The sequence below is a fragment of the Mesocricetus auratus genome, unplaced genomic scaffold (assembly GCF_017639785.1).
Source record: "Mesocricetus auratus isolate SY011 unplaced genomic scaffold, BCM_Maur_2.0 Super-Scaffold_100004, whole genome shotgun sequence".
Lineage (NCBI taxonomy): Eukaryota > Metazoa > Chordata > Mammalia > Rodentia > Cricetidae > Mesocricetus > Mesocricetus auratus.
This window is the reverse complement of record NW_024429189.1, coordinates 96,444,771-96,471,321: the sequence shown is the minus strand read 5'-3', so window position 1 is coordinate 96,471,321 and position 26,551 is coordinate 96,444,771. Positions and strand designations below refer to the sequence as shown.

Sequence of the window (26,551 nt, the reverse complement as noted above, 5' to 3'; positions counted from 1 at the left end):
CAGTATTTATTGAACATAATCATGCTCTAGGGTGGCACTGTGCTAAGCACTAGCGACACAATGAACAAAAAGGCAGGATCCCTACCCTCACTGACTTTACAGCCTAATGGAGGACAGACAAAAATGCAGACTGCAAACTATGAATAGTGCAAGAAGAAAGTTACACAGTGTTTTTCTAGTGAGGCAGCAAGATAGGGCCAGACATATATGACTTTGAGCTATGAGAAAACCAGCTCAGGGGTTCCACAAGCAATACCATTCAAAGGTGGAACAGATCTCTTCCAATAAACAAAGAAAACACAGGCAGTCAACATTAGATTCTTTCCTTTCAGGGACTTCTTCCCTGCTGTAAAGAAAAACTCCAGGAATTGGAGACCGGGGGCTCTTGGACTTGCTGGAACCACTCTTTGTCTTTGCACGTTTTTCACTTATAGTAAATCCATATTTTCACTATTACTGTGTCTTGCTCAGTTCACTATTACTGTGCTGTGTTTTGCTCAGTTCTTTGTTGAAGACACAAAACAAACAAGCCTTGGCCTTTGTGTCACAGGACCCCAGGACCCCCACTGTAATTTCAGAGACCAACAAATAGATCACACGATGAAATCCAGGGTTAAAGAAAGGGTAAGATCGCAACAGCCCAGATCTTATGGAGGGATTGGTAGAAGCAGAAACCCCTTACCCTTTGACCCTGTGTGTGTGTGTGTGTGTGTGTGTGTGTGTGTTTGCAATATCACATCAGCCACTATAAGCACCATTTTAAACTCTCCTGACCCAATAGGAGAGTAGGAACTGAAATTTTACATACTTCCTGGCCCAAGAAATGGGACCGAAGGCTACTTTTACCAGGATGAAATTAATTGAACCAGCTTCTATTGGATTATTATCCCCAAACTTGAGCCTTTATACATTTTTGGCTTCTCTGTCTTCTATATATGCTTACATAAATTCTATGCTGATGCTTTAAACTACTAGGCAGTAATGGCTAGAATGAGAAGGGAGGGGGAAGAGGGCTACAGGGGAGACACGGTCAGTTCACATATCCACGCAGGAGTACCGACTGGCCTGCACTTGGACACACCAGGTCTTCATCTAGCCTCTCCTGCGTTTCTTTCTTGTAGCTGTATTGGGTGCCCTCCCCACCACCACACATTGGCAGCATCTCAGTACTGCGGAGAGACTGGAGTTATATAGATTCAGAGGCTATCACTGTATCTTGGGCTAGTTCTAGCCATTTCCTGTCCTACTCTGTATCTGAACTAACACCTTATAATAATAAATAAAAACCTCTAACTTAGCAGACCTCTAGCTCCCACCAATCCAAGACTGAGAGTCATCAGATAGCATCATGGGCCTATAGAAAAGAGTCTCCTATCTCAATGCATCTGCCTCTCTGGTGTTCCCACCAGTGGGTTTTAAACTTGCCTCCATTCTATGACTTTATGTATACTTTAAAACTACAAAACCCTGTGAAACTGCTTCCATGTTGCAATATGAAGTTTGGGGGTTCCTGGGCCATGGCCACTCCTAATAATTCCAGAATAAACTCTCCCTTATTCTCTTTAAGATAAGAGGGAGGCCTATGTAAGAACATATACACTGCACGGCACATTCTTTTTGGACCCTTTCCGTCGCTCCCTAGCCTGCTTCTATTCCTGGGAGTGCTTTTCCTTTTTTAATAAGCTGTCTATTTCTATTCCATGACTAATTTAAAAGGCATGAGTTTTTTTTCCTCTACCCCTCCTCCCAGTGGCTGCTGGGGATTTCAATTAACCTGTACTATGTTTTCCTCTTAAACTCTGATGAAATTGTCCTTGAATTTTCTTTTGAGTCTATTTCTATGTTATTTTATTAACAGGGCTAAGAATCCACCAATGGAATTCAGTTTCCCTGGTAACATTAGCTTCAGAGAAATCTATACATGCCATCCCTTTCTCCACCTCCTAGCCAAAGGATCCTGGAACCTGGGAGGGTACAGGGTTGGGTTGGCCAGGAGTCCAAGCCTCTGGGGAATGGGAGGAAAGGAAGAACATGCACATACCAGTTTCTGGGTTGGGGCTTGCTTAGCATTCTCTCCATGAAAATAACACCATTGGATGTAAATCCTTGCAGAATGGGATGGATCCCATCTGGTTTAGGGAGGCCCCTCCCGTGACCAAACCTTCAAGCGTGCACTCTTCCAGAAAGGAGAGGCAAAGGCACAAGCACAGATGTTACCTGACTTAGGGTCTCAGGCTATGACCAGCACACAAAGTTCATCCTCAACAAGCAAATTAAAACAGCAAATTAATAGTGAAAAGCAGAAAAGAGAAACTGACTCAATGTGATCACACTGGGAAGAGGAACAAAGACCTCCCTGCTTCAAGTCCACCTTCAGGGGTCCTGAAGTGAGATTAAGGCTGAAGCAGGGGGCCAGAGTTACACATATCTGAGTAGTCCCAGTCAAGGTGTGGTCCCATCCACACTGACCTATCATTGCCTGTAAAAGACTTGGAACAGTTGTAAATCTCTCTCCAGAAGAAAAGTCTCCCCCTTGGCTGGCTCAGGCTTTAGGCTTTGTCTTCTCTCAGCATGAGATTCCTGGGGTAGTTCAGTTTCTCACAGGAGACCGTGTATGACAATGTCTGATGGCAAAAGTGAAGGACAGAAGCATCTCCAAATCTTCATCTCTGTCACACAGGTTTCAAAGGTACTATGCCAAGGTATGGATGGACCGTCCAGGGTCTGGCTACCTCTCAGAGTTAGACACAATCCTGTTTCCAGCCATGCAGCCCTAGAAATCAGGTCCCTCATTCATTCACTCTGAGCTCTTAAAAGGTGTAGTGGACTTGAATATTTCCAATAGACTGAACTCCTTTTGGGAATAAGGGACAATGTATACACATAAATGTAACGTAACAGGGCGAGAAAGTATACACCTACAGAAAGGTCAGATTCTCTGTTAAATTTTATAAAAATAACCATATAAAAGACAAAGTTCTAACTGGAAAGACATATTTTAAGTGCAATTTAAGCATTGAACTATATGGGATTTTCCTCTACTTTTATATTTCCTGAAGTTCTAAAATAATCACAGACTACATTTGAGTTGTCAAGGTAACAAGTTCAATTTTAGCATATTAACTCATTACTTCAATAGCTAGTTATTGAGCACTATTGCCCCAGGCAGTTCTAGGCACAACAATGATCATGCTTTGTATGTCAAGATCCAGGAAGGCTCATACAGCTGAAGCAAAGTGAGAGGGTTAGAATCATGAAGGCCGTACAAATTTGCACTTCCACCAGCAATGGAGGAGTGTTCCCCTTGCTCCACATCCTCTCCAGCGTGAGCTGTTGCTTATGTTTTTATCCTGACGGGTGTAAGATGGAATCTCAGAGTCTTTTTGATTTGCAATTCCCTGATGGCTAAGGATGTTGAACATCTTCTTAAGTGTTTCTCGGCCATTTGAGATTCTTTTGTTGAGAATTCTGTTTAAGTACCCTTTTTTTGTTTTTTGTTTTTTTTTTTTTTGCTTTTGTTTTGTTTTTCAAGGCAGGGTTTCTCTGTGTAGCTTTGGCTGTCCTAGAACTCACTCTGTAGACCAGGTTGGCCTCAAACTCACAGAGATCTGCCTGCCTCATGCCTCCCAAGTGCTCGAATTAAAGGCATATGCTACCACCACCTGGCTCTGTACCCCATTTTTTAATTGCATTAAAAAACCATATGTGATGACCTAGGCACTTTGCATATATGTGACAGATGTGTAGCTTGGTTTTCTTGTAGGACTCCTAACAGTGAGGGGAGGGGCTGTCTCTTTGGGAATGTATTCCTCATAATGGATCACCTTGCCCAGCCTTAATACAAGGGGCAATTCTTAGTTTTACTGCCATGTTTTGTTGATATCCATGGGAGGCTTGTCCTTTCCTGAATAGAAATGGAAGAAGAGTAGATGGGAGGGCAGGGGAGATGGGAAGGACTGGAAATGGAATAGGAGGGAGGAACTGAGGCTGCAATGTTAAATAAACAAACAAATAAATAAACAAAAATAATCACAAGGCCCTATTAAGCATGAAAAGATCATGGATATTATTCTTAACAGGATTAAATAAAACACTAAGAAAGCTAAATACTTTTTGCAGTAAAGACAGCAAGAAAGTTCCTAACTGCATGGTTTCTACTGATATGGGAATATCAGGATGTCTTTAAAAAAATTCAGGGTCTCACTGTGTATCCATGTAGTGGGCTACTGAACTATAGCTATGCTATCTCATGAAAGAATTCCTAAGAATACTTTAAGTACTAAAACTATCTTGGGTAAAACTGGTCTCTGGTCATTTAGATAAATTTGCGATAAATTCCTAAGGTAAAGTGGTCTATGAACCAACCATAAATTCACATAAAATGAAGGTTCTGGGAACAGCCTGACCAGTTAACTGCAATCTCTCTGCTTCTGTGACCACTTGCTTGCTGCAGATGTCCAGAGCTGTCTGTCTATGTACATTACAATTGTGGTCCTTGCCGTTAAAAACTCAACAAAATGGAGGTCAAGGCTGCTTCCCACTACTCTGCTTGGGACATCCCAACTAGAGGTAAAATAAAGACGCCATAACAACCACGGCCAGCCTGGGACTCTTTATAGAGACCAGAATGGTCTTGAACTCACAGGGATCCTCCTTCCTCTGCCTCCCCAGTGCTGGAGTGAAGGCTTGCTCCTCTACACCTTGCTGGGCTGTCTTTGGAGAGAAAAATGAATAGACCACAAAGGGTGAGTTCTAGAGAGAAATTTATTATGTAGTGGTAGCTTAAAAGAGAAAGGGAGATAGCAAGAAGGGCTCCAAGAAATAGGCTTGAACTGTGACACTGGGTCATTTTAAAAAGGACATCTGGCAAAACTGGGATGACTTATGAGAGGCAGATGAGTTGTTCAGCCAGGTGTCTGGGTGCCTCCTCTCAGTTTCATCCTCATGGAGGGTTTGCAGAGGTGCGCATCTGGAGGAGGGAACAGATGCAGACTCTTCCAACATCCTTGGGTTTGCCGCTTTGGGGGTCCCTGCTCTTCCTGGCCAGCTTCTAATGCCTGCTCTCATCATCCTTCCTGCAGTGAAGACAAGCCTAAAGTCACTTAGGAATCAGACTTGGTATCAGAGCCACAAACATTCCTGGCACTTCTGTCCTACATCTAGGACAGGACCAAGGGCATTTTCAGCTGATGTCCAAGGACATGACTCAAGGTCCCAGCCTTAAATTTTCTGAACCATCTTTGTCTCCTGTTCCTGCCTCTGAAAAGGTAAAGCTATAAATTACCATTTAAGGAATTGGAGCAATGGCCAAATCTGGCTTCTTCCTGCAGGTTGGAGTTACTGGGTGTGGCAGTTGTAGTACCCCTCCAGTGCATCTAGGAGACTATCTAGAGAATGTTAAGATGATATTAGTGGTGCCATTTGTAATACAGCCAAATGTAGGGAGGGGAAAAAACTTCGACTGGTCCCTAGATAGAGATATGAGAGAGAAGTAAAGGCAAGTGGTATTGGCATTACAAATCTAAGGCAGGGGAAGCTGGAGCTTTTAAAATGTCTGAGTTAAAGTATGGTGATATATTTTTTTATGATTTATTAAAGCTTGCCCGAAGACTCAGAAAACAAAGTCAGCCACTAGCTATAGAGGTCAGGCAGTAGTGGCACACACCTTTTATCCCAGGACTCAGGAGACAAAGGCAGATGGATCTCTGAGTTCAAGGCCACCCCAGACCTACACAAGATTGAATCAGTCTGAAAGAGTAACAGAGCTCACACCTTTAATTCCAGGACTCGTGAGAGGTATTTAAGGCAGGAACAGGGTCTCAGAGCTGGCATTCCTTCTCCAGTCACACTGAAGATAGGAGTCTCAGGATTCTCCAGCCTTGTTGAGGAGAGCATAGCAATCTGGGCTTTCAGTCCGAGGTTGAGTGGAGCCAGGATCGCCTTACAGCCTGAGCTAGAGGTAAGACCTAGTGGCCAGCTGCTTTCCTTTTCTGATCTTCAGCTTGAAGCTTGAACTCTAGTACCAGTCTCTGAGTCTTTATTTATCATTCTACATTAAAGTCCTTCAGAACCCCTAATAGGCTCACAAGAGCATCTATCCACTGGGTTCCTCCTGTAGGTTTTTCCACTTGGCTTCCAAAGATTGACTGGGGAGTGATGAGCCCAGGATATTTTAGGTGATTCGATAGCTCTTGGGTGACTGGCATTACGGCATCAGTTCCCTCCAGGGTGTTTTCTGGGGTGAGAGAAGAGACTTTATCAGTGTTTGATTTTTAGGTTAAAACAATTGTGGGCATGTCTTACTCAGCTGTAGGCCCCACGTAGACACTGAGATGCTCAAATTGAGCCAACATCATGATGTCCTATATCTGGGAAGCATATGTTCAGAATTATTGACCGGCAGCCTAATAACAGAATGTAGTCTGGATAGGCTATTTCCTCCCTTCATTTAATCACATCAACCTCTCCAGTACCACTGGGTGACTCTGGAAATACTAGCAAGGGATGGATTGAGAGCCTTGCTTTTAAATAAAAAAAATTAATGTCTATAACCCCAGAAATCAAGAGGATGATGCAGGAGGATTTCTATTAAGTATGAAGTCAACATCAATTACCAGAGGAAGTTCCAGGTCGCTGTGTTTAACCTTCCTGGTAGGAGAAAAGATACTGGAAAGTGACACATGATCCTTTCTCTGTCTATCAAACTATTGAAAGGATGACCTAAAAGAAAATGAAATGCCCCACAAGAATCTTGTGCTGGGGAAAGGAAAAGGAAAAGACTGAACTCTATGCCAGTTAGAGAAGGAATTTGTCTTCAGGAAGAAATTTCACTGTTCCAGTAACTTGTCTGATCACTTTGTAGGAGACACTGTAGCCTAGACAATGCTGGGCCAAGGATGCAGAGTTGTGCATATTCTCTTCCCTATATTTAAACCCAAACCTCATGTGGGAACCTGAAGAATGGCTGGGGAGGGGAGGTCACAGTGAACCTCTTGGTTCCTCACTTTAGGGTGACTATATTAGGTCAGTCTCCCTTTCCTGCATTTTACTATGATTTGTTTCTTTAATTGGCCTATCTAGGACTGGTGGCCTCAAGACCTAGCTTTTTACAGGGGCCAGGATCTGGGTTTGGCCCTAATGACTTCAAGAACACTTAGGGTACAAAGTGAGAGCCTTTCTCAGAACAAAAAGAACAACAACCAGGCAATGAGCATTCAAATACATGAGTCTATGGGGAGTATTCTCATTCAAACCACCACACCTGTAAATTTCATAATTTTCCTTACTAGCTGAGTAATATTCCATTGTGTAAGCATGCCGCATTTCATTATTGACCAGTGGAAAGACATCTAGGCTGTTTCTGTTGCCTGGCGATAGTGAATAGAGCTGCAATGAACACGGCTTGGCAAGAGTATCTATAGTAGGGTTTGGGGTCTTGGTGAGCATTCCTAATAGCTGAATCATGTGTTTCCTCTATTTTCAGTGCTTTAGATGAACCTGTACACCGATTTCCTTTAGATGAACTTGGATACCGATTTCCTTTAGATGAACCTGGACACTGATTTCCTTTAGATGAACCTGCACACTGATTTCCTTTAGATGAACCTGCACACTGATTTCCATAGTGGCTGACCAGTTTGCACTCCTACTAGCAGTGAATAAAGTGAAAAATGTCCCTCTTCCCCTACATGCATGCCACTATTTGGTTTTTAATCTTAGCCATTCTGACTGGTGTAAGATAAATCTGAAAATGGTTTTAATCTGCATTTCCCTAATGGTTTAGGGTATTGAACATTTCTAAAACTGTTTCCCGGCCATTTGTATTTCAGCTTTTGAGAAATCTCTGTGTAGCTCCATCCCTCGTTTTAAAACTAGATTGTTTTCTTGATTATTCTTTATATATTCTAGATATTAACCCTTCATCTGTACACTTGGCACAGTTTTTTTTTCCAATTCTGTAGACTTCCTCCTCACTTGAGTGACAGTGTCCTTCGCTATACAGAACCCTTTTCATCTCGTGAGGTTCCATTTATGGTTGGTCTGTATGCCGGTGCTATTGGCATTCTGTTCAGAAAGTCCTGCCTTGTGCCAACGAGTTCAAGTGTATTTCTACTTTCTCCTGTATCTGAGTCAGGGCATCAGTCTTATGTTGAGATCCTTGATCAATTTGGAATTGATTTTTGTGCAGGGCGACAGACATAAAACCAGTCAGGACAATTTAGTTAAAGGTTTGTCAGTATTGTTAATCTTGTCAAAGAACTGTGTCTTAAGGTTTCAATTGCTGTGATAAGACACCATGATCAAAGCAACTCTCATTTTACAACTCTCTGGTTACACTCCATCACTGAAGGAAGTCAAGTCAGGACTCAGGTAGGAACCTGGAAGCAGGAATTAAAGCAGAGGCCATGAGGGAAGCTGCTTAAGATTCACAGCAATCATAATCAAGAAAATGTCATATAGACTTGTCTACAGGCAATATGGTGGAGGCATTTTCTCAACTAAAGTTCCTCTTCCCAGTGTAGGTTAAGTTGACAACAACGAACTCAAGACAAATCAACTATTTGTTTCACTGAATTTTTGTATTTGTTGGTTGTTCCTTTCTGTTTTATTAATTTCAGCCCTGACTGATGATCTCATCTTGTCTACTTTTTCGGGTTCTTCACTCTCAAGTTTTTTTTTTTTTTTGATGTAGGCAGTTAGAACTGTAAATGTTCCACTTAGGGCTGCCTTCATTATGTCCCATGGGTTTTCGTTTGTTATTTTCATTTTCATTGAATTCTAGGAATTAAAAAAAAATCCTTCTTGATTTATTCCTGCACCCAATTTGGCTCAGTAGTGTGTTGTTGAGTTTTTATAAAATTGTGTTTTCTGTCCTTTCTTTTGTTGATGATACCCAGCTTAAATTCACGTGGTCAGATGGAATGCGGCTATGAATCAGGTTCTCTGTATTTGTTGAGACTTATTTGTGTTCTCACGCGTGGTCTATATTTGGAGAAATCCTCATGGGCTGCTGAAAAGAATGTGTATTCTTCGGTGCTTGGGTCCACTAGATTTATGGCTACTTAACTCCACCATTTCTCTATTTTAGATTTTTCCAGATGACCTGTTTATTCATGAGACTAGGACACTGAAACCTCTCACTATCACTGTGTTGGCACTGGTCTGTGGCATTAAATGTAAGTGCTCTTCTTTTATGAAATTGGGTACTTCTAAGTTTGGTGTATATATGTTTAAGATTGTAAAATCTTGTTTGGTGGATTTTTTTTCCTTTAATGACTACAAAGCAGGCTTGGTTTGAAATTTATTTTACAAGAAAGTGGAATAGCTATGCCTGTTTTTTTTCTTAGTTCCATATGCTTGGGATACCCTAAAGTGATGTCTTCAGCAGTAAAAAGATGAATCATGTTTTCTGATCCAATCTGTTAGCCTGTGTCTCTTCATTGAGGAGATGAGATCATTAATGTTAAGAGTTACTATTGGATAGTATATATTAATTCTTGTTATTTGTGGTGTTCTACCAGACATTTTTAATTTGGTGATCTTGAGTTGTTTATTTGTTCCTTGGGTACGCTCTCTTCAGACCTAACTATCCCTTCCAGTTTCCTCTGTACATTATACTTAGTAGCTACATATCCCTTTAATCTGTTTTTGTAAAGGAAATGTTTCCTTTCTTCTTTGATAATGATTCATAGTTTTGGTGAGTACAGTAGTCTAGGATAGTATCTGTGATCTTTCATAACTCAGTCCAATCCTTTTGTCTTTCACAGTATCCATTGAAAATTGGCTCTTTGTCTGAGGGGCCTACCTTTGTATAATACTCATTCTTTCTTTCCCACAGCTTTTAATATTCTTTGTGTGCTCTGTTTACAGTTCTGATTATTGTCTGATGTGGGGAGTTTCCCTACCTGGAGAAGAAGTCAGGCGTAAGACATGCGGCCCTTGTGGCAGAGATGGGTCTCCAGGATGGGTGGAGTTACTGGTACAGGTCTGGTGCTACTCCCTGGACGGGAGTTGTCCTCAGGTCACATGGACTGGCAGAGTTTGTGGCATAAGTCCAATGTTTCTGTCTGGAGAAGATGCCAGCAAGAAGCCAGAACTCTGTTCTTCCTGAAATCTCTTGTCTAAATTTCTTTTCCATAGCTGAAATCAGATACCATGACCAAGGTGACTTATAAAAGAAATGTTGGGCTTACAGATTCAGGTTAGAGTCCATGACAGCAGAGCAAAGGCATGGCAGCAGAAACAGCTGAGAGCTCACATCTTGATCTGCAAGCAGAAGGCAGAGACAGAGAAAAAGAGAAAGAGAACACTGAGAATCACACAAGTCTTTGAAACCTCAAAGCTCAGCCTCAGATACACTTCCTCAAACAAGGGAACACTTCTTCTAATCCTTCCCAAATAGTTACACCAAGTGGGGGCCAGGTATTCAAAGATGGGACCACTATCATTCAAACCACCACATCCCACCCCCTGGCCTCCATAGGCTCTTGGCTATATCTTATCATAATGCAAAATGCATTTAGTTAACTTCAAAAGTCTTCATAGTCTTTTGCATACTCAACACAGTTTAAAAGTCCAAAGTCTCTTCTGAGACTCAAGGAAATCCAGTCTCTTAATTGCAATCCCCCAAGGGGAAAAAGCAAATTATATACTTATAACTTGTATGTTTGTATAGGCACAGACTATATATTACTATTCCAAAAAGGAAGGAATGGCAACACAGTGGGGACATACTGGACCAAAGAAAGAAAAAAATCCATCAGACATAACTCCAATTCCTGTAGCTTTATGTCTGACGTCAAAGAGCTTAGATGGTTCCAACTTTGCTGCCTACGCCACACTTGTCTCCCTTGGGCTTGTTCCACTCTGTCTGCATCTCTTCCTAGCAGATGTCTCACAGCTCTGGCATCTCCAACATCTTGGGATCTCCACTGCAACCCAGATTTTACTTTCACAGCTTCATTAATGGTCTCATAGGGCGTTCATTCAGGGACTGCCATTCTACACATTTCCTGACCTCAGCAGCTCTCTGTAACCTCAGAGGAAGAATCCACAATGCCTTTACTAGTGTATCCTCCATGACTCTAAAGCCACAGCCATGTGGATGAAGCTTCAAGGTTTGGCTGCCTGCTTGGGATGGAACCATGCAGAAATTTTACTTTGTTGTTGCTTTTCAGGAGCAGAAAATTTTTGAGGCCTTTCTTTTTAAATTTGGAAGCTTAGCTGGGTGGAGTCTTGTCTTGAGGTTATGTTTTCCTTTTTTCCATTTAAGATCAGGCCTCTCTTTACTCTTCTTGCCTCTTTCAGTGTAAGCCTTGGTTCCAAAATTAAATTTCCTGGTGTTTGTTTCCCTTTAAACTATTTTGTACTTGTCCTCACACCCGCCCCCCCTCAAATACTTGATCCTTTTCCTTATAGGCCTGCATAAGAGGGATTACTAATGACAGTGTGGCAGAGTCAATTTTAGACTTTCTTGAAATTCCCTCCACCAAGGATATTAATCCAATACCCTTCAATTTAGGACAAGGGCAGAAAGCAGCCATATTATTGACCCACAAAAATGGTTCCTAGTTCAGTATGCTGCAGGGGCCATCTATTCAGGACTGATGTCTTTGGGGTTGTGATCAGAACCAGTCTAACAGCCCCAGGTCCGACCCTGAGTGGAGGAATGTGGACGCAGGACAGGCTAACTACCCAAAGGCATTAAGGATGAGACAAACACATCTGGTCATATCAGGAAGGCTCCCAGTCAATATTGAATGGCCTGGTTTATTGCTCCATCATCTTAAGTAACCATCCAAAGGCGGGGGCAATGGCAGAAGACATTTATTATCATGTATAAAGGGCTGATAGGAAATATTCCTTTTAATCCTAGAGACACTCCTAAGTAGTAAGTACCCAAGCCCTCAGGCATCCAACACCAGCACATCTCACTAGCCCTCAGGTGGGTGTAGACTCACCCTGGCTCAAGACTTTTGTTCTGCAGATATAGGAGTCATTCCCCACCAAGGCCAGGAATCCAGAGGTAGTCAGCTGATATCTAAAAGACAATAGTTCTGAGCTCTTAGAACTCGTGGCTAGACAGAACATATTTCTAAAAATATTACATGGACCCTAACAGTTCAGCTACTAATATTGTCCCATCTGAAACCTCTCTAGTTGTTCTTCCACAATCCATATAGCTCTCAGCATTACTGTCTTCTAAGGTCCTATTAGGATGGCCCATTAGACTCTGTTTATAGTATTTAACTACATTTCTAGCCCAATGTACCAAAGGCTTCCAGATGTCCCCCTGCCCCAAACAGCATCATCAAGTCTGATACAGAAACACCTCCACTCCCTGGTACCAACCTCTGTCTTAAATTACTTTTCAATTACTGTGATAAGACACCATGACCAAGGCAACTTATTGAATAAAGGGTTTATCAGAGGGTTAAAGTTCAAGACCATCATGGTGGGGACAGGGAGCATAGCAGCAGGCAGGCAAGCTGGTACTGGAGCAGTAGCTGAGAGATTATACTCTAATATACAACCATGAAGCAGAGAGAGCTAACTGGGAATGTGTGGACTTTTGCACCTCAAAGCCCGCCCCTAATGGCACACCTCCTCCAACAAGGCTACCCTTGAATCCTTCCCAAACAGTTCCACTGACTGGGGACCAAGAGTTCAAGCATATGAGCCTTGGGGGTCACTCTCATTCACACCGCCATATCTCTCAATCAGGAACTGAATCATTTCAGCAGGGCTTTTCTAATCATTTCTGCCAGGTGTCGTAAGCATCCCACTGGGTGATGTACTCTGTCTGTCTGTTGCTTGTTAGGTGCTCTTTTACTTGAATGCGTATTCTGGAGGAAGGCGGGGGGGGGGATGCTGTGTCATACCTGAAGTCCACCTCCTTGTGAACTTGAGCTGGCTGCCTCACAGGGCTTCCTCAGTCATTTCTGATGGATGCTGTAGGCATCTAATTTGATGATGTTTTGCCATCTATCTGTAACTTGCTGGGGCTTTTTCGTTTTATTTTTGTTTGCTTCATGCTTAAGAAACTCACTCCACTCAAATCTAAAAGTACAGCTATTTTGGATCATTCTCTGGAAAGAACACCAATGATGAAAAATAACTGAAATCAAACCACCAGATGGTTAATCGTCAATATCATCAGATTATATTGTTCAGAAACAAGGAATAAATTATCAAAATAAAAGTGGAGTCATGCTGAGCATGGTAGCACATGCCTAAAAACCAGAATTTGGGAAGCTGAAGTAGGAGGACTGTAAGTTTGAGATGGGCCTGGGTTTCATAGTGAGACGGTTTCAAAGCAAACAACAAAAATGGAGTCACTTGTGACAACCCTTCCAAAGAGGTTATGGAGAAATGGTTCTTATGTGTGGGATAACTGAATGTCTTCTAACTTAGTTTCCAGCTTATATTCTGTTTATGATATGTGCTTAAGACACGTGCACCTCAAGGATGAGGTGTGAAAACAGTGTGGGGAAATGCAATAGTCTCAGCAGGAAAGAGGACGATGCTAAAGAGATGCTCACGCCCTTCTCTGTAGCTATCACACCACCTATGCAAAGTGCTTCAACAGATTGGAATTTCCCAAGAATCTCATGCTCAGAGATGGAAAAGTCTGGGAGCAGACAGCCTGTCAGAAGGGCAGTTTGTTTCCTGCAAGGAGATTGCATGTAGTTCTGTCAACTTGTCAGATCACCTTACAGGAGAGACTGCATCTCCAGACAATGATGGTGAGCAGGACCACACCTTGACAGGGATGCTTAGCCATGCATATCTCTTGCTTTTTATTTCAGCTTAAGCCTCATGTTAAGACCCTGAAAGTGGATTTGGGATAGAGGCAGGCAATGAGTCTCTTTGTTCCTCTTCACAGTGTGGCCACACTGAAGAAATACCTTTGTTGTAAACACACACACACACACACACACACACACACACACACACACACACACACACACACACACACACCATTAAGAGAATTATACAACAACATACATTCAAGAATACTATAAATAAAGCAAGTTGTGTGTTCTGGTTGGCTGGAAATGTAAGATGAAATAAATTGTTTCCTCTCTGAGTTGCTTTTAGTTATGGTCTTTATCAAAGTAGTGTTTTTAAAAAATATGCACAGCAAGGCAGCAGAATAAAGAGAGAAGTGAAAACTAAAAGAAAGAGATAGCAGACGTAAGTTCTAACATATTAAAAACTAGTAGAGAAACATTTCCTAATGATAAAATAAGCAGTTCACCAGGGGAACAGTGATTCTAAGTGTGTGTGTGCGTGTGTGTGTGTGTGTGTGTGTGTGTGTGTGTGTGTGTGTGTGTCTGACACAAACATCTCAAGAAGTAAAAATACAGTGCTAAAAGGAAGGAACCCTGCCATTACAGTTAGGGACTGCAGTCCTTGAGAAAACGACTGCAGAGGAAGTCACCACATCCCTGCCACTAAGTGTGGACAAGCAGAACACGGGCTACACTTCAGAATCAACACAGAAACTTCACGTGCATATCACAATGGGTCCTTAAGGTAGGAAGAGGCCTTAAAGATCATTTCCCCATGTCCCAGTCTAATATATTATTTTTTCTCCAATGTTTGCTCCGCCAAAAGTATCTAGCATGCTATGTCAAACTGAAGGGCAGTGAGAAGAAAAAGCAACTTTTTCGGTTAACAGTGCGCTGTGACTGATGCTAGGTCAGGAGGAAAGAAGAATCAAGAACACAGCTTTCACCTACATCCCAATAATTCTCATGATATTCACACATACAAGAATGCAGCTTTCACCTACATCCCAATAATTTTCATGATATTCACACATATAAGAATACAGCTTTCACCTACGTCCCAATAATTCTTGTGATATTCACTCTTACAAGAACACAGATGTCACTCATGTCCCAATAATTCTTGTGATAGTCACACGTACAAGAACGCAGCTTTCACCTATGTCCCAATAATTCTCATGATATCCACACGTACAGTTAACAAAAGTTAGAATATACTATTAACAGGGACTATTTCAACAGGTGCTTAGAGGCTGCTTTTACTGAAAAGCATTGACTCCTCACTTGGGCCTTACTTTTCTATTGCTATGAAGAGACACCACCACCAAAGCAACTTACAAGAACGAGAGGTTAATGGGGACTTGCTTACAATTTCAGATTGTGAGACCATGACCATCATGGCTAGGAGCATGGCAGCAGGCAGGCAGGCTTTGTGCTGGAGCAGTAACTGAGAGTTATGTGTTGAGACAACAACCAACAGGTAGAAAGGGGGCTACCTGGGAATGGGCAGGCTTTTGAAACCTCAAAGCCCACCCTCCAGTGACACACCTCCTCCAAGAAGGCCATGCCTCCCAATCCTTCCCAAACAGTTTCACTAACTGGAGACCAAGCATTTAAATATGTGAGTCTATAGGGCCATTCTATTCAAACCACCACCGGGCCACAAAATAAGGGCAAGATAAAAATAAAAACCCGACATGCCCACCTTTACCTGCATATGTAATTTGTGTCAAAGGCTAAGAGATGAGTTAGTGTCCTTAATTTCTCTAGAGACACCTGGTGTTCCAGGATCAGAACCTTTCAGGACAGACCCCCCCCTGCACATCAGTCACAATAAGGACTACTGTCCATGAGGGAGGCTGTGCTCTTAGTTATAGCAGACTAAACATCTCAAGAACTAACCAGAATTGGGACAACGATGTTCTGATGGGCAGCATCTCACCTCAAACTAGGCCTCCCGTATTCTATTTAAACTTAAATCCCAAAGACAGATCTGGAGTCCTTGAGCTCCTTTATCTGTTCTTCCTCCTAATGTAGCCACAGCGAATTCTCTATTTTCTGCTTTCCAACATTACTCAGCTCTTTAATTGATATATTAGGTTGGTGGTCTGGCCTAATCTGACAAGACCCCTGGAGTCTGAGCTTTTGCCTTAGAAACACATGTAATATTATTTCTAGCACTATAGTTTTTTTTCCAGTTCTTCTGTTTTCCCCACATTCTATTTTTCTCTAAATAGAAGACAGGATAATCTTATTTGGATTTAACTTACACATTTTACTATCCACCACCACAGCAATTTTCTGAGGTGCTCAAAGTCTGCATTCAGGGGCTGCCATCTTGACTGGCTCCAGGGTGTCTGTCTCCTCTTTGTTACTGCAGCCTGTTAGGTGAGTAGTCAGACATTAGTAGACTTCGAAGACATTGAGGATGGACCAGGCCAGCATAATCAGCTTTAGATCCCATCTCCTGTGTTCCTGGGAACTTACTAATTTAAAGAGAGGGGACCATACCACAAGTGGAACTTCTGAGAATTTGAAAAGAACACATGAAATGTGGGAAGCTGTCGGCAGCAGGGTTTTGTTGAAGCCTGTTATGGGAAGAATACTTCCTCTCTGCAAACTATGACTATTTCAGGGATGTATTATTTACTGTGATTTTTAATTCTCTTGACTATGCTCTGTTATATGACTTTTGGTCAGAAGAGTGGAATCTAATTCTCCTTTGGCCCTAGGTGGGTCAAGACATTATAAGATTTACAAAGGCAAACTACTGACCCTTCTGTTAAATGTCAGTCAAAAGTCAAAATGGGGCTGTCAATCACCTGGATAGGAAAATACCCCCCCCCCGAAACCTGCTGGCTCCAGAATCTTCAAGATACCATGATACACTTGAAAACAATGAGAAGGAGAAGAATAATTTAAGTGCCCATGCCAGATGCCCCTCCCTCTCTCAGTGACAGCTGCATACACCTCACTGCCAAGTCTGCCCTTGTGAGCTTTTGGAGTTCTCCCAAATTATAACTTTTTCGTTTTCTTCTTCTTTTTTAATCTCCTATTTATTTCTGGATAGTGGCCAAATCCTGACATTCTGGGTATTCTCACTTCTCTCTTTGAAGTCCCCACTGGCCCACACATACACAGATGCTGATAGACCTCTACTGCTCAGCCTGCCTGGCTTTCTGACCTCATTTGGAAAACGTGACCCTCTCTCTTCCTCTGATCCAGATCCCCCTGTCATCCAGACCTAAGATCTCCAGTTTGCCTACATTGCTGTGTCTATCCTCTCAAAATTCAATAAAATTGCTCTCAAGTTTCATTCTGAGCCTATTTTCAATGTATTTTCTCTTGATGACTAAGAACAGCAGCAAGGTAAAGCCTGTGACAGTAATGCAGACCAAGACTTGTAGCTCTTCAGCAGACTGGGAGAAGGTGACATTTTCAAAATTAAATGAGAGAATAACAGAGAAAGGTTACAGAAAATATGAATAGAAACATGATAGTGTGGTAAGGTGTGACCACTGTTATTTTTACATTTATTTATTTTATGTGTACATGTACATGCATGGAGTGGGGTGCACATTGCATTGGCCATGGCGTATGTGTGGATGTCAGGAGGTAACTTTTGGGAATCAGTTTTCTCCTCCCACCAGGGTTCTGGAGGTATAACTTAGATGCATAAGTAGGGTTTCTATTGTTATGATAAAATGCCATGACCGAAGGCAAGTTGGGGAGGAAAGGGTTTATTGTGCCTTACAAATGAAGTTCATCACTGAGGGAAGCCAGGGCAGGAGCTAAGGACAGGAACCTGGAACAGGAGCAGATGCAGAGACCACAGGAAGCACTGCTTACTGCTTGTTCCTCATGGCGCCCTCAGTCTGCTTCCTTATATACCCCGCCCAGGACCACCAGCCCAGGGGTAGCACCACCCATGGTGAGTCAGACCTTTCCACGCCAATCATCAATCAAGAAAATGTCCCACAGACATGCTCAGAGGCCAGTCTCATGACAACTCTTCAATAGAGGGTCCCTCTTCTCAGGTCCTTTGTACAATGTGAAGATTTGTCATTCAATAATAACAAATTGGTTTGAACAGAACAAAGTTAGGCAGGATAGCCAGACTAGGAAAATGCTGGGAAGCAGAGAGGTGGAGTCAAGAGTCGCCAACAAATGCAGAGAAGCAAGATGAGAATGCTGTACTGAGGAAAGGTACCAAGCCATGTGGCTAAACATAGACAAGAATTATGGGTTAATTTAAATGTAAGAGTTAGCTAGTAACAAGCCTGAGCTATTGGCCGAGCATTTTGTAATTAATATAAGTTTTTGTGTGTTTATTTGAGACCAGACAGTCAGGACAAAAGGTATTGTTTACACTAATGTATTAGTTTGTGTCAAGTTGGTAATAAACAACTTAACAAAGGTGTGCTGGTAAGGAATCCATTGTGTCTAACTCAGTAAATCAGCAAATCCCCAATGCCATCTAATTAACCAGAGGACAACCAATGAAATTAGAAGTCATGTTAAATATTCCAATGCTTACCTCAAATAACTTCAACTAACAAATAAAGAAATGCAGAATGAGTAGCAGAATTTAAAGACTAGATTAAGCTATCTTTTATATCTAAGAAACACATTCCAGTGTTAAAGCCATTCATGGACTGAGAGCCAATTGATCAAATGAAGGAAAACTTAAAAAAAAAACCGATACAGCTGTTTTGATAACTGATAGAGTTGTCCTCAAACTGAAACTACTCAGAAGAGATAAAGATGGCTGCTACATACTAATAAAGGAACAGCCCACAGAGAAGAAATGACAATTGTAAATACATGTGTATTAAATTCTGGGACTTTCAGTTTTATACACCAAACACTAACAGACATTGGCTGTCAGATGGTCCTGGTACAATAATAGTGGATGATTTCAATACCCATTCTCATCTCTAGATAGGCCATCTAAACCAAAAGTCAACCAAGAAATCTAAGACTTAAATTACACCATAAATCAAATGGATATTACATTACATCTACAGAAACAGAACAAACTTTTTTTCAGTGTCATGGGCTATTGAACTATAGTCATACCATCTCGCGAAAGTATTCTTAAAATACTTTAAGTGCTAAAATTATCTTGAGTAAACTGGTCTGTCATCATGTGAGACAGTCATAAATTTACTGGTCACAAAGATAAGCCTTAAAATTCACTGGTCACGTAGGCCAGCCATAAAATCCTATACAATGTGTTCCTTGAACTGAAGGTTATGGGAATTAACTATGATCTTTCTACTTTTGTAAACACTTGCTTGCTTCCTGCAGAAGTCACAGCTACCACTCTCTGTATACATCACACCATTTTGAGTTTTGTTTTTAAAAACTCAAACAAATTGGAGGTTGGAGCTGCTCCCTATAACCCTGCCTAGGTGGCCCCAAGGCAAAGACTAAAGGCTCTGTATAATTTGACTTATTCAGGCCTCTTGGTGGGCTTTTCTCAGGGACCACATAACATCAGCAGCCCATGAAACCGTCTCTAAAATGGGTCATGTTCTAGGCCACTGCACAGAGCATAAACAGTGGGCTGTGAGGTGCTGAGCAGCTAAGGTGTTCACATGGGATTTGTCCTTTGAATATCCTTCTTGTTCATACAAACATTTCTAAGAATGCCATGCCATTATAAAGGTTAAACAGGCATTCACCAAACAGCTAACAGTTGGCCGATGCAGGATTCTCCTGGATAAATCTGCAGTGAGGATGTTCTGGTAGCAGGTTCAACCCACATCCTCTGTGAAGTCCTTTAGTCCAGGAGAATGACACTGTGCAGGGTTGACAGGGAGTCAAGTGTAACAGAAGTGCTAAGTAACAGAAGTGCACATGGGTGTCAAGGCAGAGGCGTGAGATGCCATGTGTCAGGAGCATGGCAGTGTGAATCTAGGTGCTACTTCTTAAGTTCCAACATATGTATCATTCTGTTTAGCAGCAGCTTCATGCTATCAGGGTTTACATCTTAGGGCTGGTTCACTAACATATCAATGTCATCATAGGGTTAGTTCATTAGTATGTTAAAGACTGTCTTGGCTCACATCTGAGCTGCCTCCTGATTGAATCATTCTCTTATGTTTATCAAGAGCTAACCATGGAGCCTAGATCCACTCAGAGCTGCCAGGTGGCAAGCTCCCATCTCACAGGCGCTAGAATATTCTAAGTCACACAAAATGGTTTCACTTATGTTCCTAACAGTCTTTCCAAATCTTATAAAACTGAAACAACAATCTCTTATATCTTCTAAGATCATGGTGCAATGAAAATAGGAATCAAAAGCAAGAAAAGTCACAGAAACTGTAAGATACATGGAAACGGAACAATATGCTCTTTTAAAAATGGATGTTTTGTCTACATGTATGTCTGTGAAATACATGTGCTCCTGGCTCCTCAGGAAGCCACAAGACAGCTTCAGATCCCTTCTAACTTGAGGTACAGATAGTGTAAGCTGTCATGTGGTTGCTGGGAACTGAACCAAGAAACTCTAGATGATCAGCCAGTGTTCTTACCCATGGAACCATTAACAACGTATTCCTGAATGAACAGTAGCTTGTTGATGAAATCAGACATGAAAATTTAAGGTTCCAATAATCAAATGAAACTGACAGCATGATCTGCCAGAACTCTTGGAATACAGCTAAGATAGTTCCAAAAGGAAGGCTACAGCCATGAGCACCAACGTTAAAAAGAAATCAGAGAGATCTCAACCCAATAATGTACCTCTAGGTTCTAGAAAAACTAAGAACAATGAAAACACAGATGTAACAGATGACAAGCAATAATAAAATAACACAGTAGAAATCCATAGAATAGAAACTAAAGCAAAATATATAAAATTGATCCAATAGAGATTTTTCTTTGAAAAAACACATAAGATTAACAAACACCTAGTTAACTAACCAAAAGAATGAGAGAGAAGATCCCAATTAATAAAATAGAGATTTCAATGAAATTAACAGAATCCGTGGGGAATAATTTGAAAACTGAAAAGTCTAGATTAATCAATTCCCAGACACATTCAACCTACCTATAAACAACTTAGACAGATCCATTACAATCAATGACATTGATGTAATGATGAAATGTCTCGACCCTCCAACAAAACCCGGATATAAAGTATTTTAAAAAAAGTCAAATTATCCCTATTTGTAAATGACATGCTCCTATAATTTTAAAAGTCCTAAGGACTCCACCAGAAAATTTTTGCTAAACACTTTCATAAAAATAAGAAGAGACAAAAATCAAGCCTACTGAGAAAGAAACTGGTGGTGGGGGGATCCCATTCAAAATAGTTTAAAAGAAAAGAACAAAGCAACAACAGCAACAATGAACTGAAAAAGACCCTTAGACTATCCCCAACCAAGAAAGTGAAGGGCCTCTACAATAATTCCATTAAGGAAACAAAGAAATCGAAGATATTGGAAGATGCCAACTTCTTCTGTGCTCACAGACTAGATGAGAATTTCCTTTGGTTATACAGCAAGCCCAAGGGCAGTCTGAGATACTAGAGATCTTGCCTCAAAAAACAAAACAAAGCAAAACAAAAGGCTAATGGCATGACTCAGGGAGGAAAGGCACTCATTGCCAACCCTGACCACCCAAGTTCAGTCTCTAAGGCCTATATGGCAAAAGGAGAAAACTTATTCCCTCAAGTTGTCTTCTGATGTCCACAAGTGTAGTTGAACTTTCCTGCCAGCTCTCAAATAATGACACAGAGACTTCTTATTCATCACAAAATCTTGACCTTAGCTTAGGCTTGTTTCTAACTAGCTCTTATAACTTAATCTGCTTACATCAATCTACTTTCTGACACATGGCTCATTACCTCTCCTCCACTCTGTATGTCTGACTTCTCTGTCTCCTGCTGGTGAATCCCACCTCTCTTCTTCCCAGAGTTCCTGTCTCTTCTTGGAACTCTATCCTCTCCTGCTTAGCTATTGGCCATTCAGCTATTTATTGAACCATTTAGAAGGTGCCTGAGCAGAGACACATCCTCCCAGTGTACAAAAAGATTAACCCACAACACAAGAGCATGGGCCACATGTAAACTCCCAAGTAAATGAATAATTTAATAATAAAAACATTTTAAAGACAATTATTTAAAATTCACACCATTGAATAATCAATACTTTGTTTGTATGGAAATCCTCTACTTTGTAAGTGCTGGGGTTTGAATGAGAATGCTCCCCCAAAGGCTTGGGTATTTGATCACTTGGTCCCCAGCTAGTGGCACTGTTTGAGGAGGTTATGGAACCGTTAGAAGGCGGAGTCTTTCTGAAGGAAATAGCTCACTGGGCACTGGTGGGTTTTGAGAGTTTGTAGTCACATCCTACCCCAATTTGCTGTTTCTGCAGTTTGAAGATGTTTCTCTTAGTTTGCTGCTCTGGCTGCCTGTCAGGGACCTCTGCCATAATCCAGCCACAGCATTATCACGTCCTCCTCATAGAGAAGATGTGACTCCAGGCCACACTGCAGAAATCCTGCCTCTTAAGATAGGAAGCAAGTTCTGAGAAAAAAGACTTGCAGCTTACCCACCTAGTGTAAATTACCAAGTTACTAGGCGTAGGCTTGAGCAATAGAGGGTAGATTGTGAAAGATAAAGTTAGAACCTGCAGTTAGGTTATGAGGTGACACAGGATGGCCTACCCCTCCCACTGACCTCTGCTCTGCCAGGCTCATCGCAGCTGCAGCTAACACCCCTATTCCTTCCCCTCCTCACTTCCCCTATGTAAATCCCTTTGGGATGAATAAAGGTTGTCGACTTGCTCAGAATCCTGTCTTATCGTCCGTTTCTGTCCTTCATTTTCTCCTAGGTGTCCTCAGTCTATGTTGACTGTCCCCACTGGCACGGTCAGCTGCCTGCTGCCCTGCCTTTCTATTATGAACTCCAGGCTTCTAGAACCGTAAGCTCAAATAAACTCTTCTTGCTTTAAGTTCCCTGGTCATAGTATCCTATCATACCAACAGAGATATATACATATACCGATACGACATATACAAGAAATTTGAACAGAGGTACTCTGTTGTGTACTATGTATGTGAAGATAATGTTGTTCCCACAAGCCAGTAAGCATCACTCCTCCATGGGCCCTGCTGGAGTTTCTGCCTTCCTACCATTTCTCTCAATGATAGACGGAGATTTGAAAATTTACGGTCGATAAATCTTTTCCTCTCACAAGTTGCTTTGGATCATGCTATTTATCACAACAGCAGAAAGCTAACTATAACAGAAATTGGCAGCTAAGTGGGGTAGGCTATTGCTGTGACAGCCCTAACCATGGCATTTGGGGAGTGATTACGGAAGTGTTTGGGGTTGGTAAACACTATTGAGTTCCAAGAGCTTAATGTTGTGTGGGAGCTTGTAAGATAAGAATGTTGAAAGAAATGCAGGCAATGGAGTATGGTTTGTAAATTTTCCGAGGGAAGCAAAGACTATTCGGCTGTTTGTGTGACATTTTCCCTTAAGAACCTGCGCAATCTGTGAAGCCTTCTGTGCCTCACCGAGATGTGTTGCTGCTTAGTTAGAGGACAGAAATCAGCTGTGAGTAACAAGAGACCAGAGTCATTGAGGAAAAATCTGGAAAGTATTTCCTCAGAGTCAGTTCACACACAGAAGCTGTGGTCTGGGGGGTCGGGGGGCAAAGCTACACCACAAGCTGCTAGCTGAGTCTGGCAATGTGTAAGTCTACCACAAGAGACTGCCTTTGGCAGCGAGGAAGCTGCAGGATTGAAGGGTCACAGAGAGAAGCTTAGCCTTACCACGGTGTGGCAGTCAGAGTCCCCAGAGAGAGGCCATTATGAAGGTACACCCTGAAGATTCTAGTCCTGCGGGATGCCCACCAAAGACAGGGGCAGCTGTCAGGGCAGAGCTGGCCCGAGCCTGCACGACAAGCTTTGTGTGCTGCCATGGCAGACTGGAGAAGTGGAGCCCAGCCACCCAAGCGTGATCATGAGGGTCACATGGGGGACTCTGGGCTGCACCCAAGCGTGATCATGAGGATCACATGGGGGACTCTGGGCTACACTGGATCAGACCTTTGCTTTAATCTGATAATTCCTATGCCCAAATCCTTTACTTTTGGAATAAAAAAGCATGAAACTCCAGTTTGTATTTCAGAAGAGCCCACAGCTAAGAGACTGAATTTTTAAACAGACATGGGCGTTTTAAAAGACCGTGAAACTTCCAAAGCTGTATTGTATTTTACCGTAGCAATGTGAGGCATATTTTTGTGTCAGTTGGCAAAGGATGGGGTCTCCTGGTTAGCTTCTGCTGTCAACTTGACAGAGCCACAGTTATCTGAAAGAGTATCTACTTCCACTAGACTGGCCTGTGGGCATGTCTTTATTGCTAATTTATGTAGCAGGGCACGGCCCACTGTGGGTGTTGGCATCTTCAGGAAGGTGGGCTGGGCTGTACAAGAAAAATAGATGGATATGAGCCAGACAACAAGCCAGTAAACTGCACTCCCCCGTAGTCTCGCTTCAGTTCCTACTTCCCGCCCCTGCTTGAGTGCCTTCTCTAAGGAGCCTCATGGGGAAGTGTGAGCTAAATAAACCTTCCCACCATTGCTCTTAGTCATGGTGTTTATGACAGCAACAGAGAGAACAGATGATAACCTGGAACTCTATGTCATGGAAACCCTGCTTCCTGGATGCTGCTTTTCTCGGGATATTCCATCACAACATCAGAAACGCAACCAGGACTTCTACCTGGCCTCTACCAAAAAGATTATAAGCCTAAATATAGACCTGATAGTCTAGGCTCCTTTTTGTCATGGAACAGTTGTATAATATAGCTTTGTTCATGCAGTAGATGACTGGGTTGAGTTTTATAGTGAGTTTTGAGAAAGCTTTTGTTTTCCTAATGAAATGAGACAAACTCAACACATTTCCCAGAAAGGCAAAATATGAAACACTGATAACACCACACTCTCTGCATTGGAAAGGTAAAAGAGATGCATTGTATTTTCTATCAAAGGGTTAAATAAGACAAAAAGTTCACTTTAAAAAATTGTACCCAGACGTGGTACTACCACGTCTTTAATCCCAGCACTTGGGAGGCAGAGGGATCTTTGTGAGTTTGAGGCCAGCCTGGTCATGAAATGAGTTCCAGGCCTGTCTCAAAACAAAACAAAACAAAAACTGTAGAGAAGTCATTTGGAAGAAATTCAAATCCCTCCAGCGTCAACACTTCTTGAAATCAAAATATACATGCTCAAGACTGCAGGAGGTGCTCAAGACTACTAAGGTGCTCCAGACTGCAGGAGGTGCTCCAGACTGCATTATGCTTATCAGTTGCTTGTCATCAGCCTTGTAAGAATGCAAAGCTGAGCTTGGACCACTCAGGATGGAGCACAGGACCCATTTTTTTAGGAATCAAAACCCACCAGGTCTCTACTGGCTGTGCTTGCCGGCCTGCTTGATCTGGCATGGCTATGAACTCTCTGCAGAAGTAAAGCTTTTGCCTTGCCTAAATGTTTGGATTATGTGGTCATTTTCTTGTGACCCTAGACCCATTTCTAACACCTGAAACTCTAATTCGCTGACAGAGTGGAAGTCACATGGGAAGACCCTGGCAATTTCAAACAAAACAAAATATGGTATTACAATTGCACTTGAAACATGTCCACACCAAACTGCATGTTTAACAGGTCCTGGTGCCTATAATGTCTGCAATGGTAGTATTAAAGAGGCTGAGGCAGGATTATGTGCCTGAGATCACCCTTAGCTCCACAGCAACACTGTTTACAAAACAAGAAAGTAAAACAAACCCCATGTACGTAGATGTGTCTAGAAAAATTCATTCATGATTGCCAAAACTGCAAGCAAACAAGATGCTTTCATGTCACTAGGCACATGGTGAAAAAACCATCTAGAAATCTGCAGGAGACGTGAATTTTAGCTTCTGGACTCTAAAGATTCTGAAAATCAATGATGCTTCAAGAGTCAAATCAGAAAGCCAGACACAAGCCATACCTGGTAATGTAGAACTATATACAGTACTAGTTGCTCAGTAGGCTGAAGCAGGATTACAAGTTCAAGGCCAGCCAGGGCAATTTAGGAAAACCCCATCTCAAAACACAAATGAGTCCTGAAGGCACAGCTTACTGTTAGAACACTTACTTAGCATGTGCAAGGCCCTAAATTTAATCTCCAGGAGAATGAGGAAGAGGAAGAGGAGGGTGGCTCGACAAAAAAATTAAAGGGGAATTAAAGGAGCCAACTGATCTTAATACAGTTTCTGACACAGTATGCATAGTGTTAGCTTCAGTGGGAAATTCACTATTATCAAGATGTCTTGGATGGATTTGCTCATTCCTTCAATATTTCCTGAGCCTGAATGACATGCCAAGCATTAAAGAGAATAAAAAGACTACTGTCTTTTGTAAGCTACCAATCCAATAGTCTTGACAGTAGTTTGTTTGGTATTTTTTTCTTTTTAAAGAACAGATAACATTTTGTTGTTTTGTGGGCACTTGTTACATACCAGGTAATTATGAACCCTTTAAGAGCATTATCTCATTTAATCATACAACAGTCTCATGTTTTCATTGTTTTAGAGATAGGAAAATCCAACTCAGATGTTTTTCTAAATTCATATCACAAGTCAAATGGCAGAATAGGATAAATAGAGACCTCACTCTCCATAGAGTAAAGGGCTTTTGAAGAACAAAACCAGACGCTCTTGTTTTAGCTGAGGGACAAGGCAAGTTCAGGAAGTCCAAGAC

At 41.9% G+C, this 26,551-nt stretch overlaps 1 long non-coding RNA gene across 2 annotated transcripts; it reads right to left on the bottom strand.

Annotated features, from left to right (window-relative positions):
* Nucleotides 1-4,746: 4,746 nt before the first annotated feature.
* LOC121140520 lies at nt 4,747-24,716 on the bottom strand. Of its 2 annotated transcripts, XR_005877407.1 has the most exons (6): nt 23,583-24,716; nt 16,064-16,174; nt 11,961-12,040; nt 9,906-10,266; nt 5,773-6,235; nt 4,747-5,075 (listed from the first exon to the last, which is right to left on the bottom strand). It is a non-coding gene; the product is annotated as an uncharacterized LOC121140520 (long non-coding RNA). The 2 variants fall into 2 exon arrangements; XR_005877408.1 differs by lacking the exons at nt 16,064-16,174; nt 23,583-24,716 and adding an exon at nt 12,882-14,315.
* Nucleotides 24,717-26,551: the final 1,835 nt, after the last annotated feature.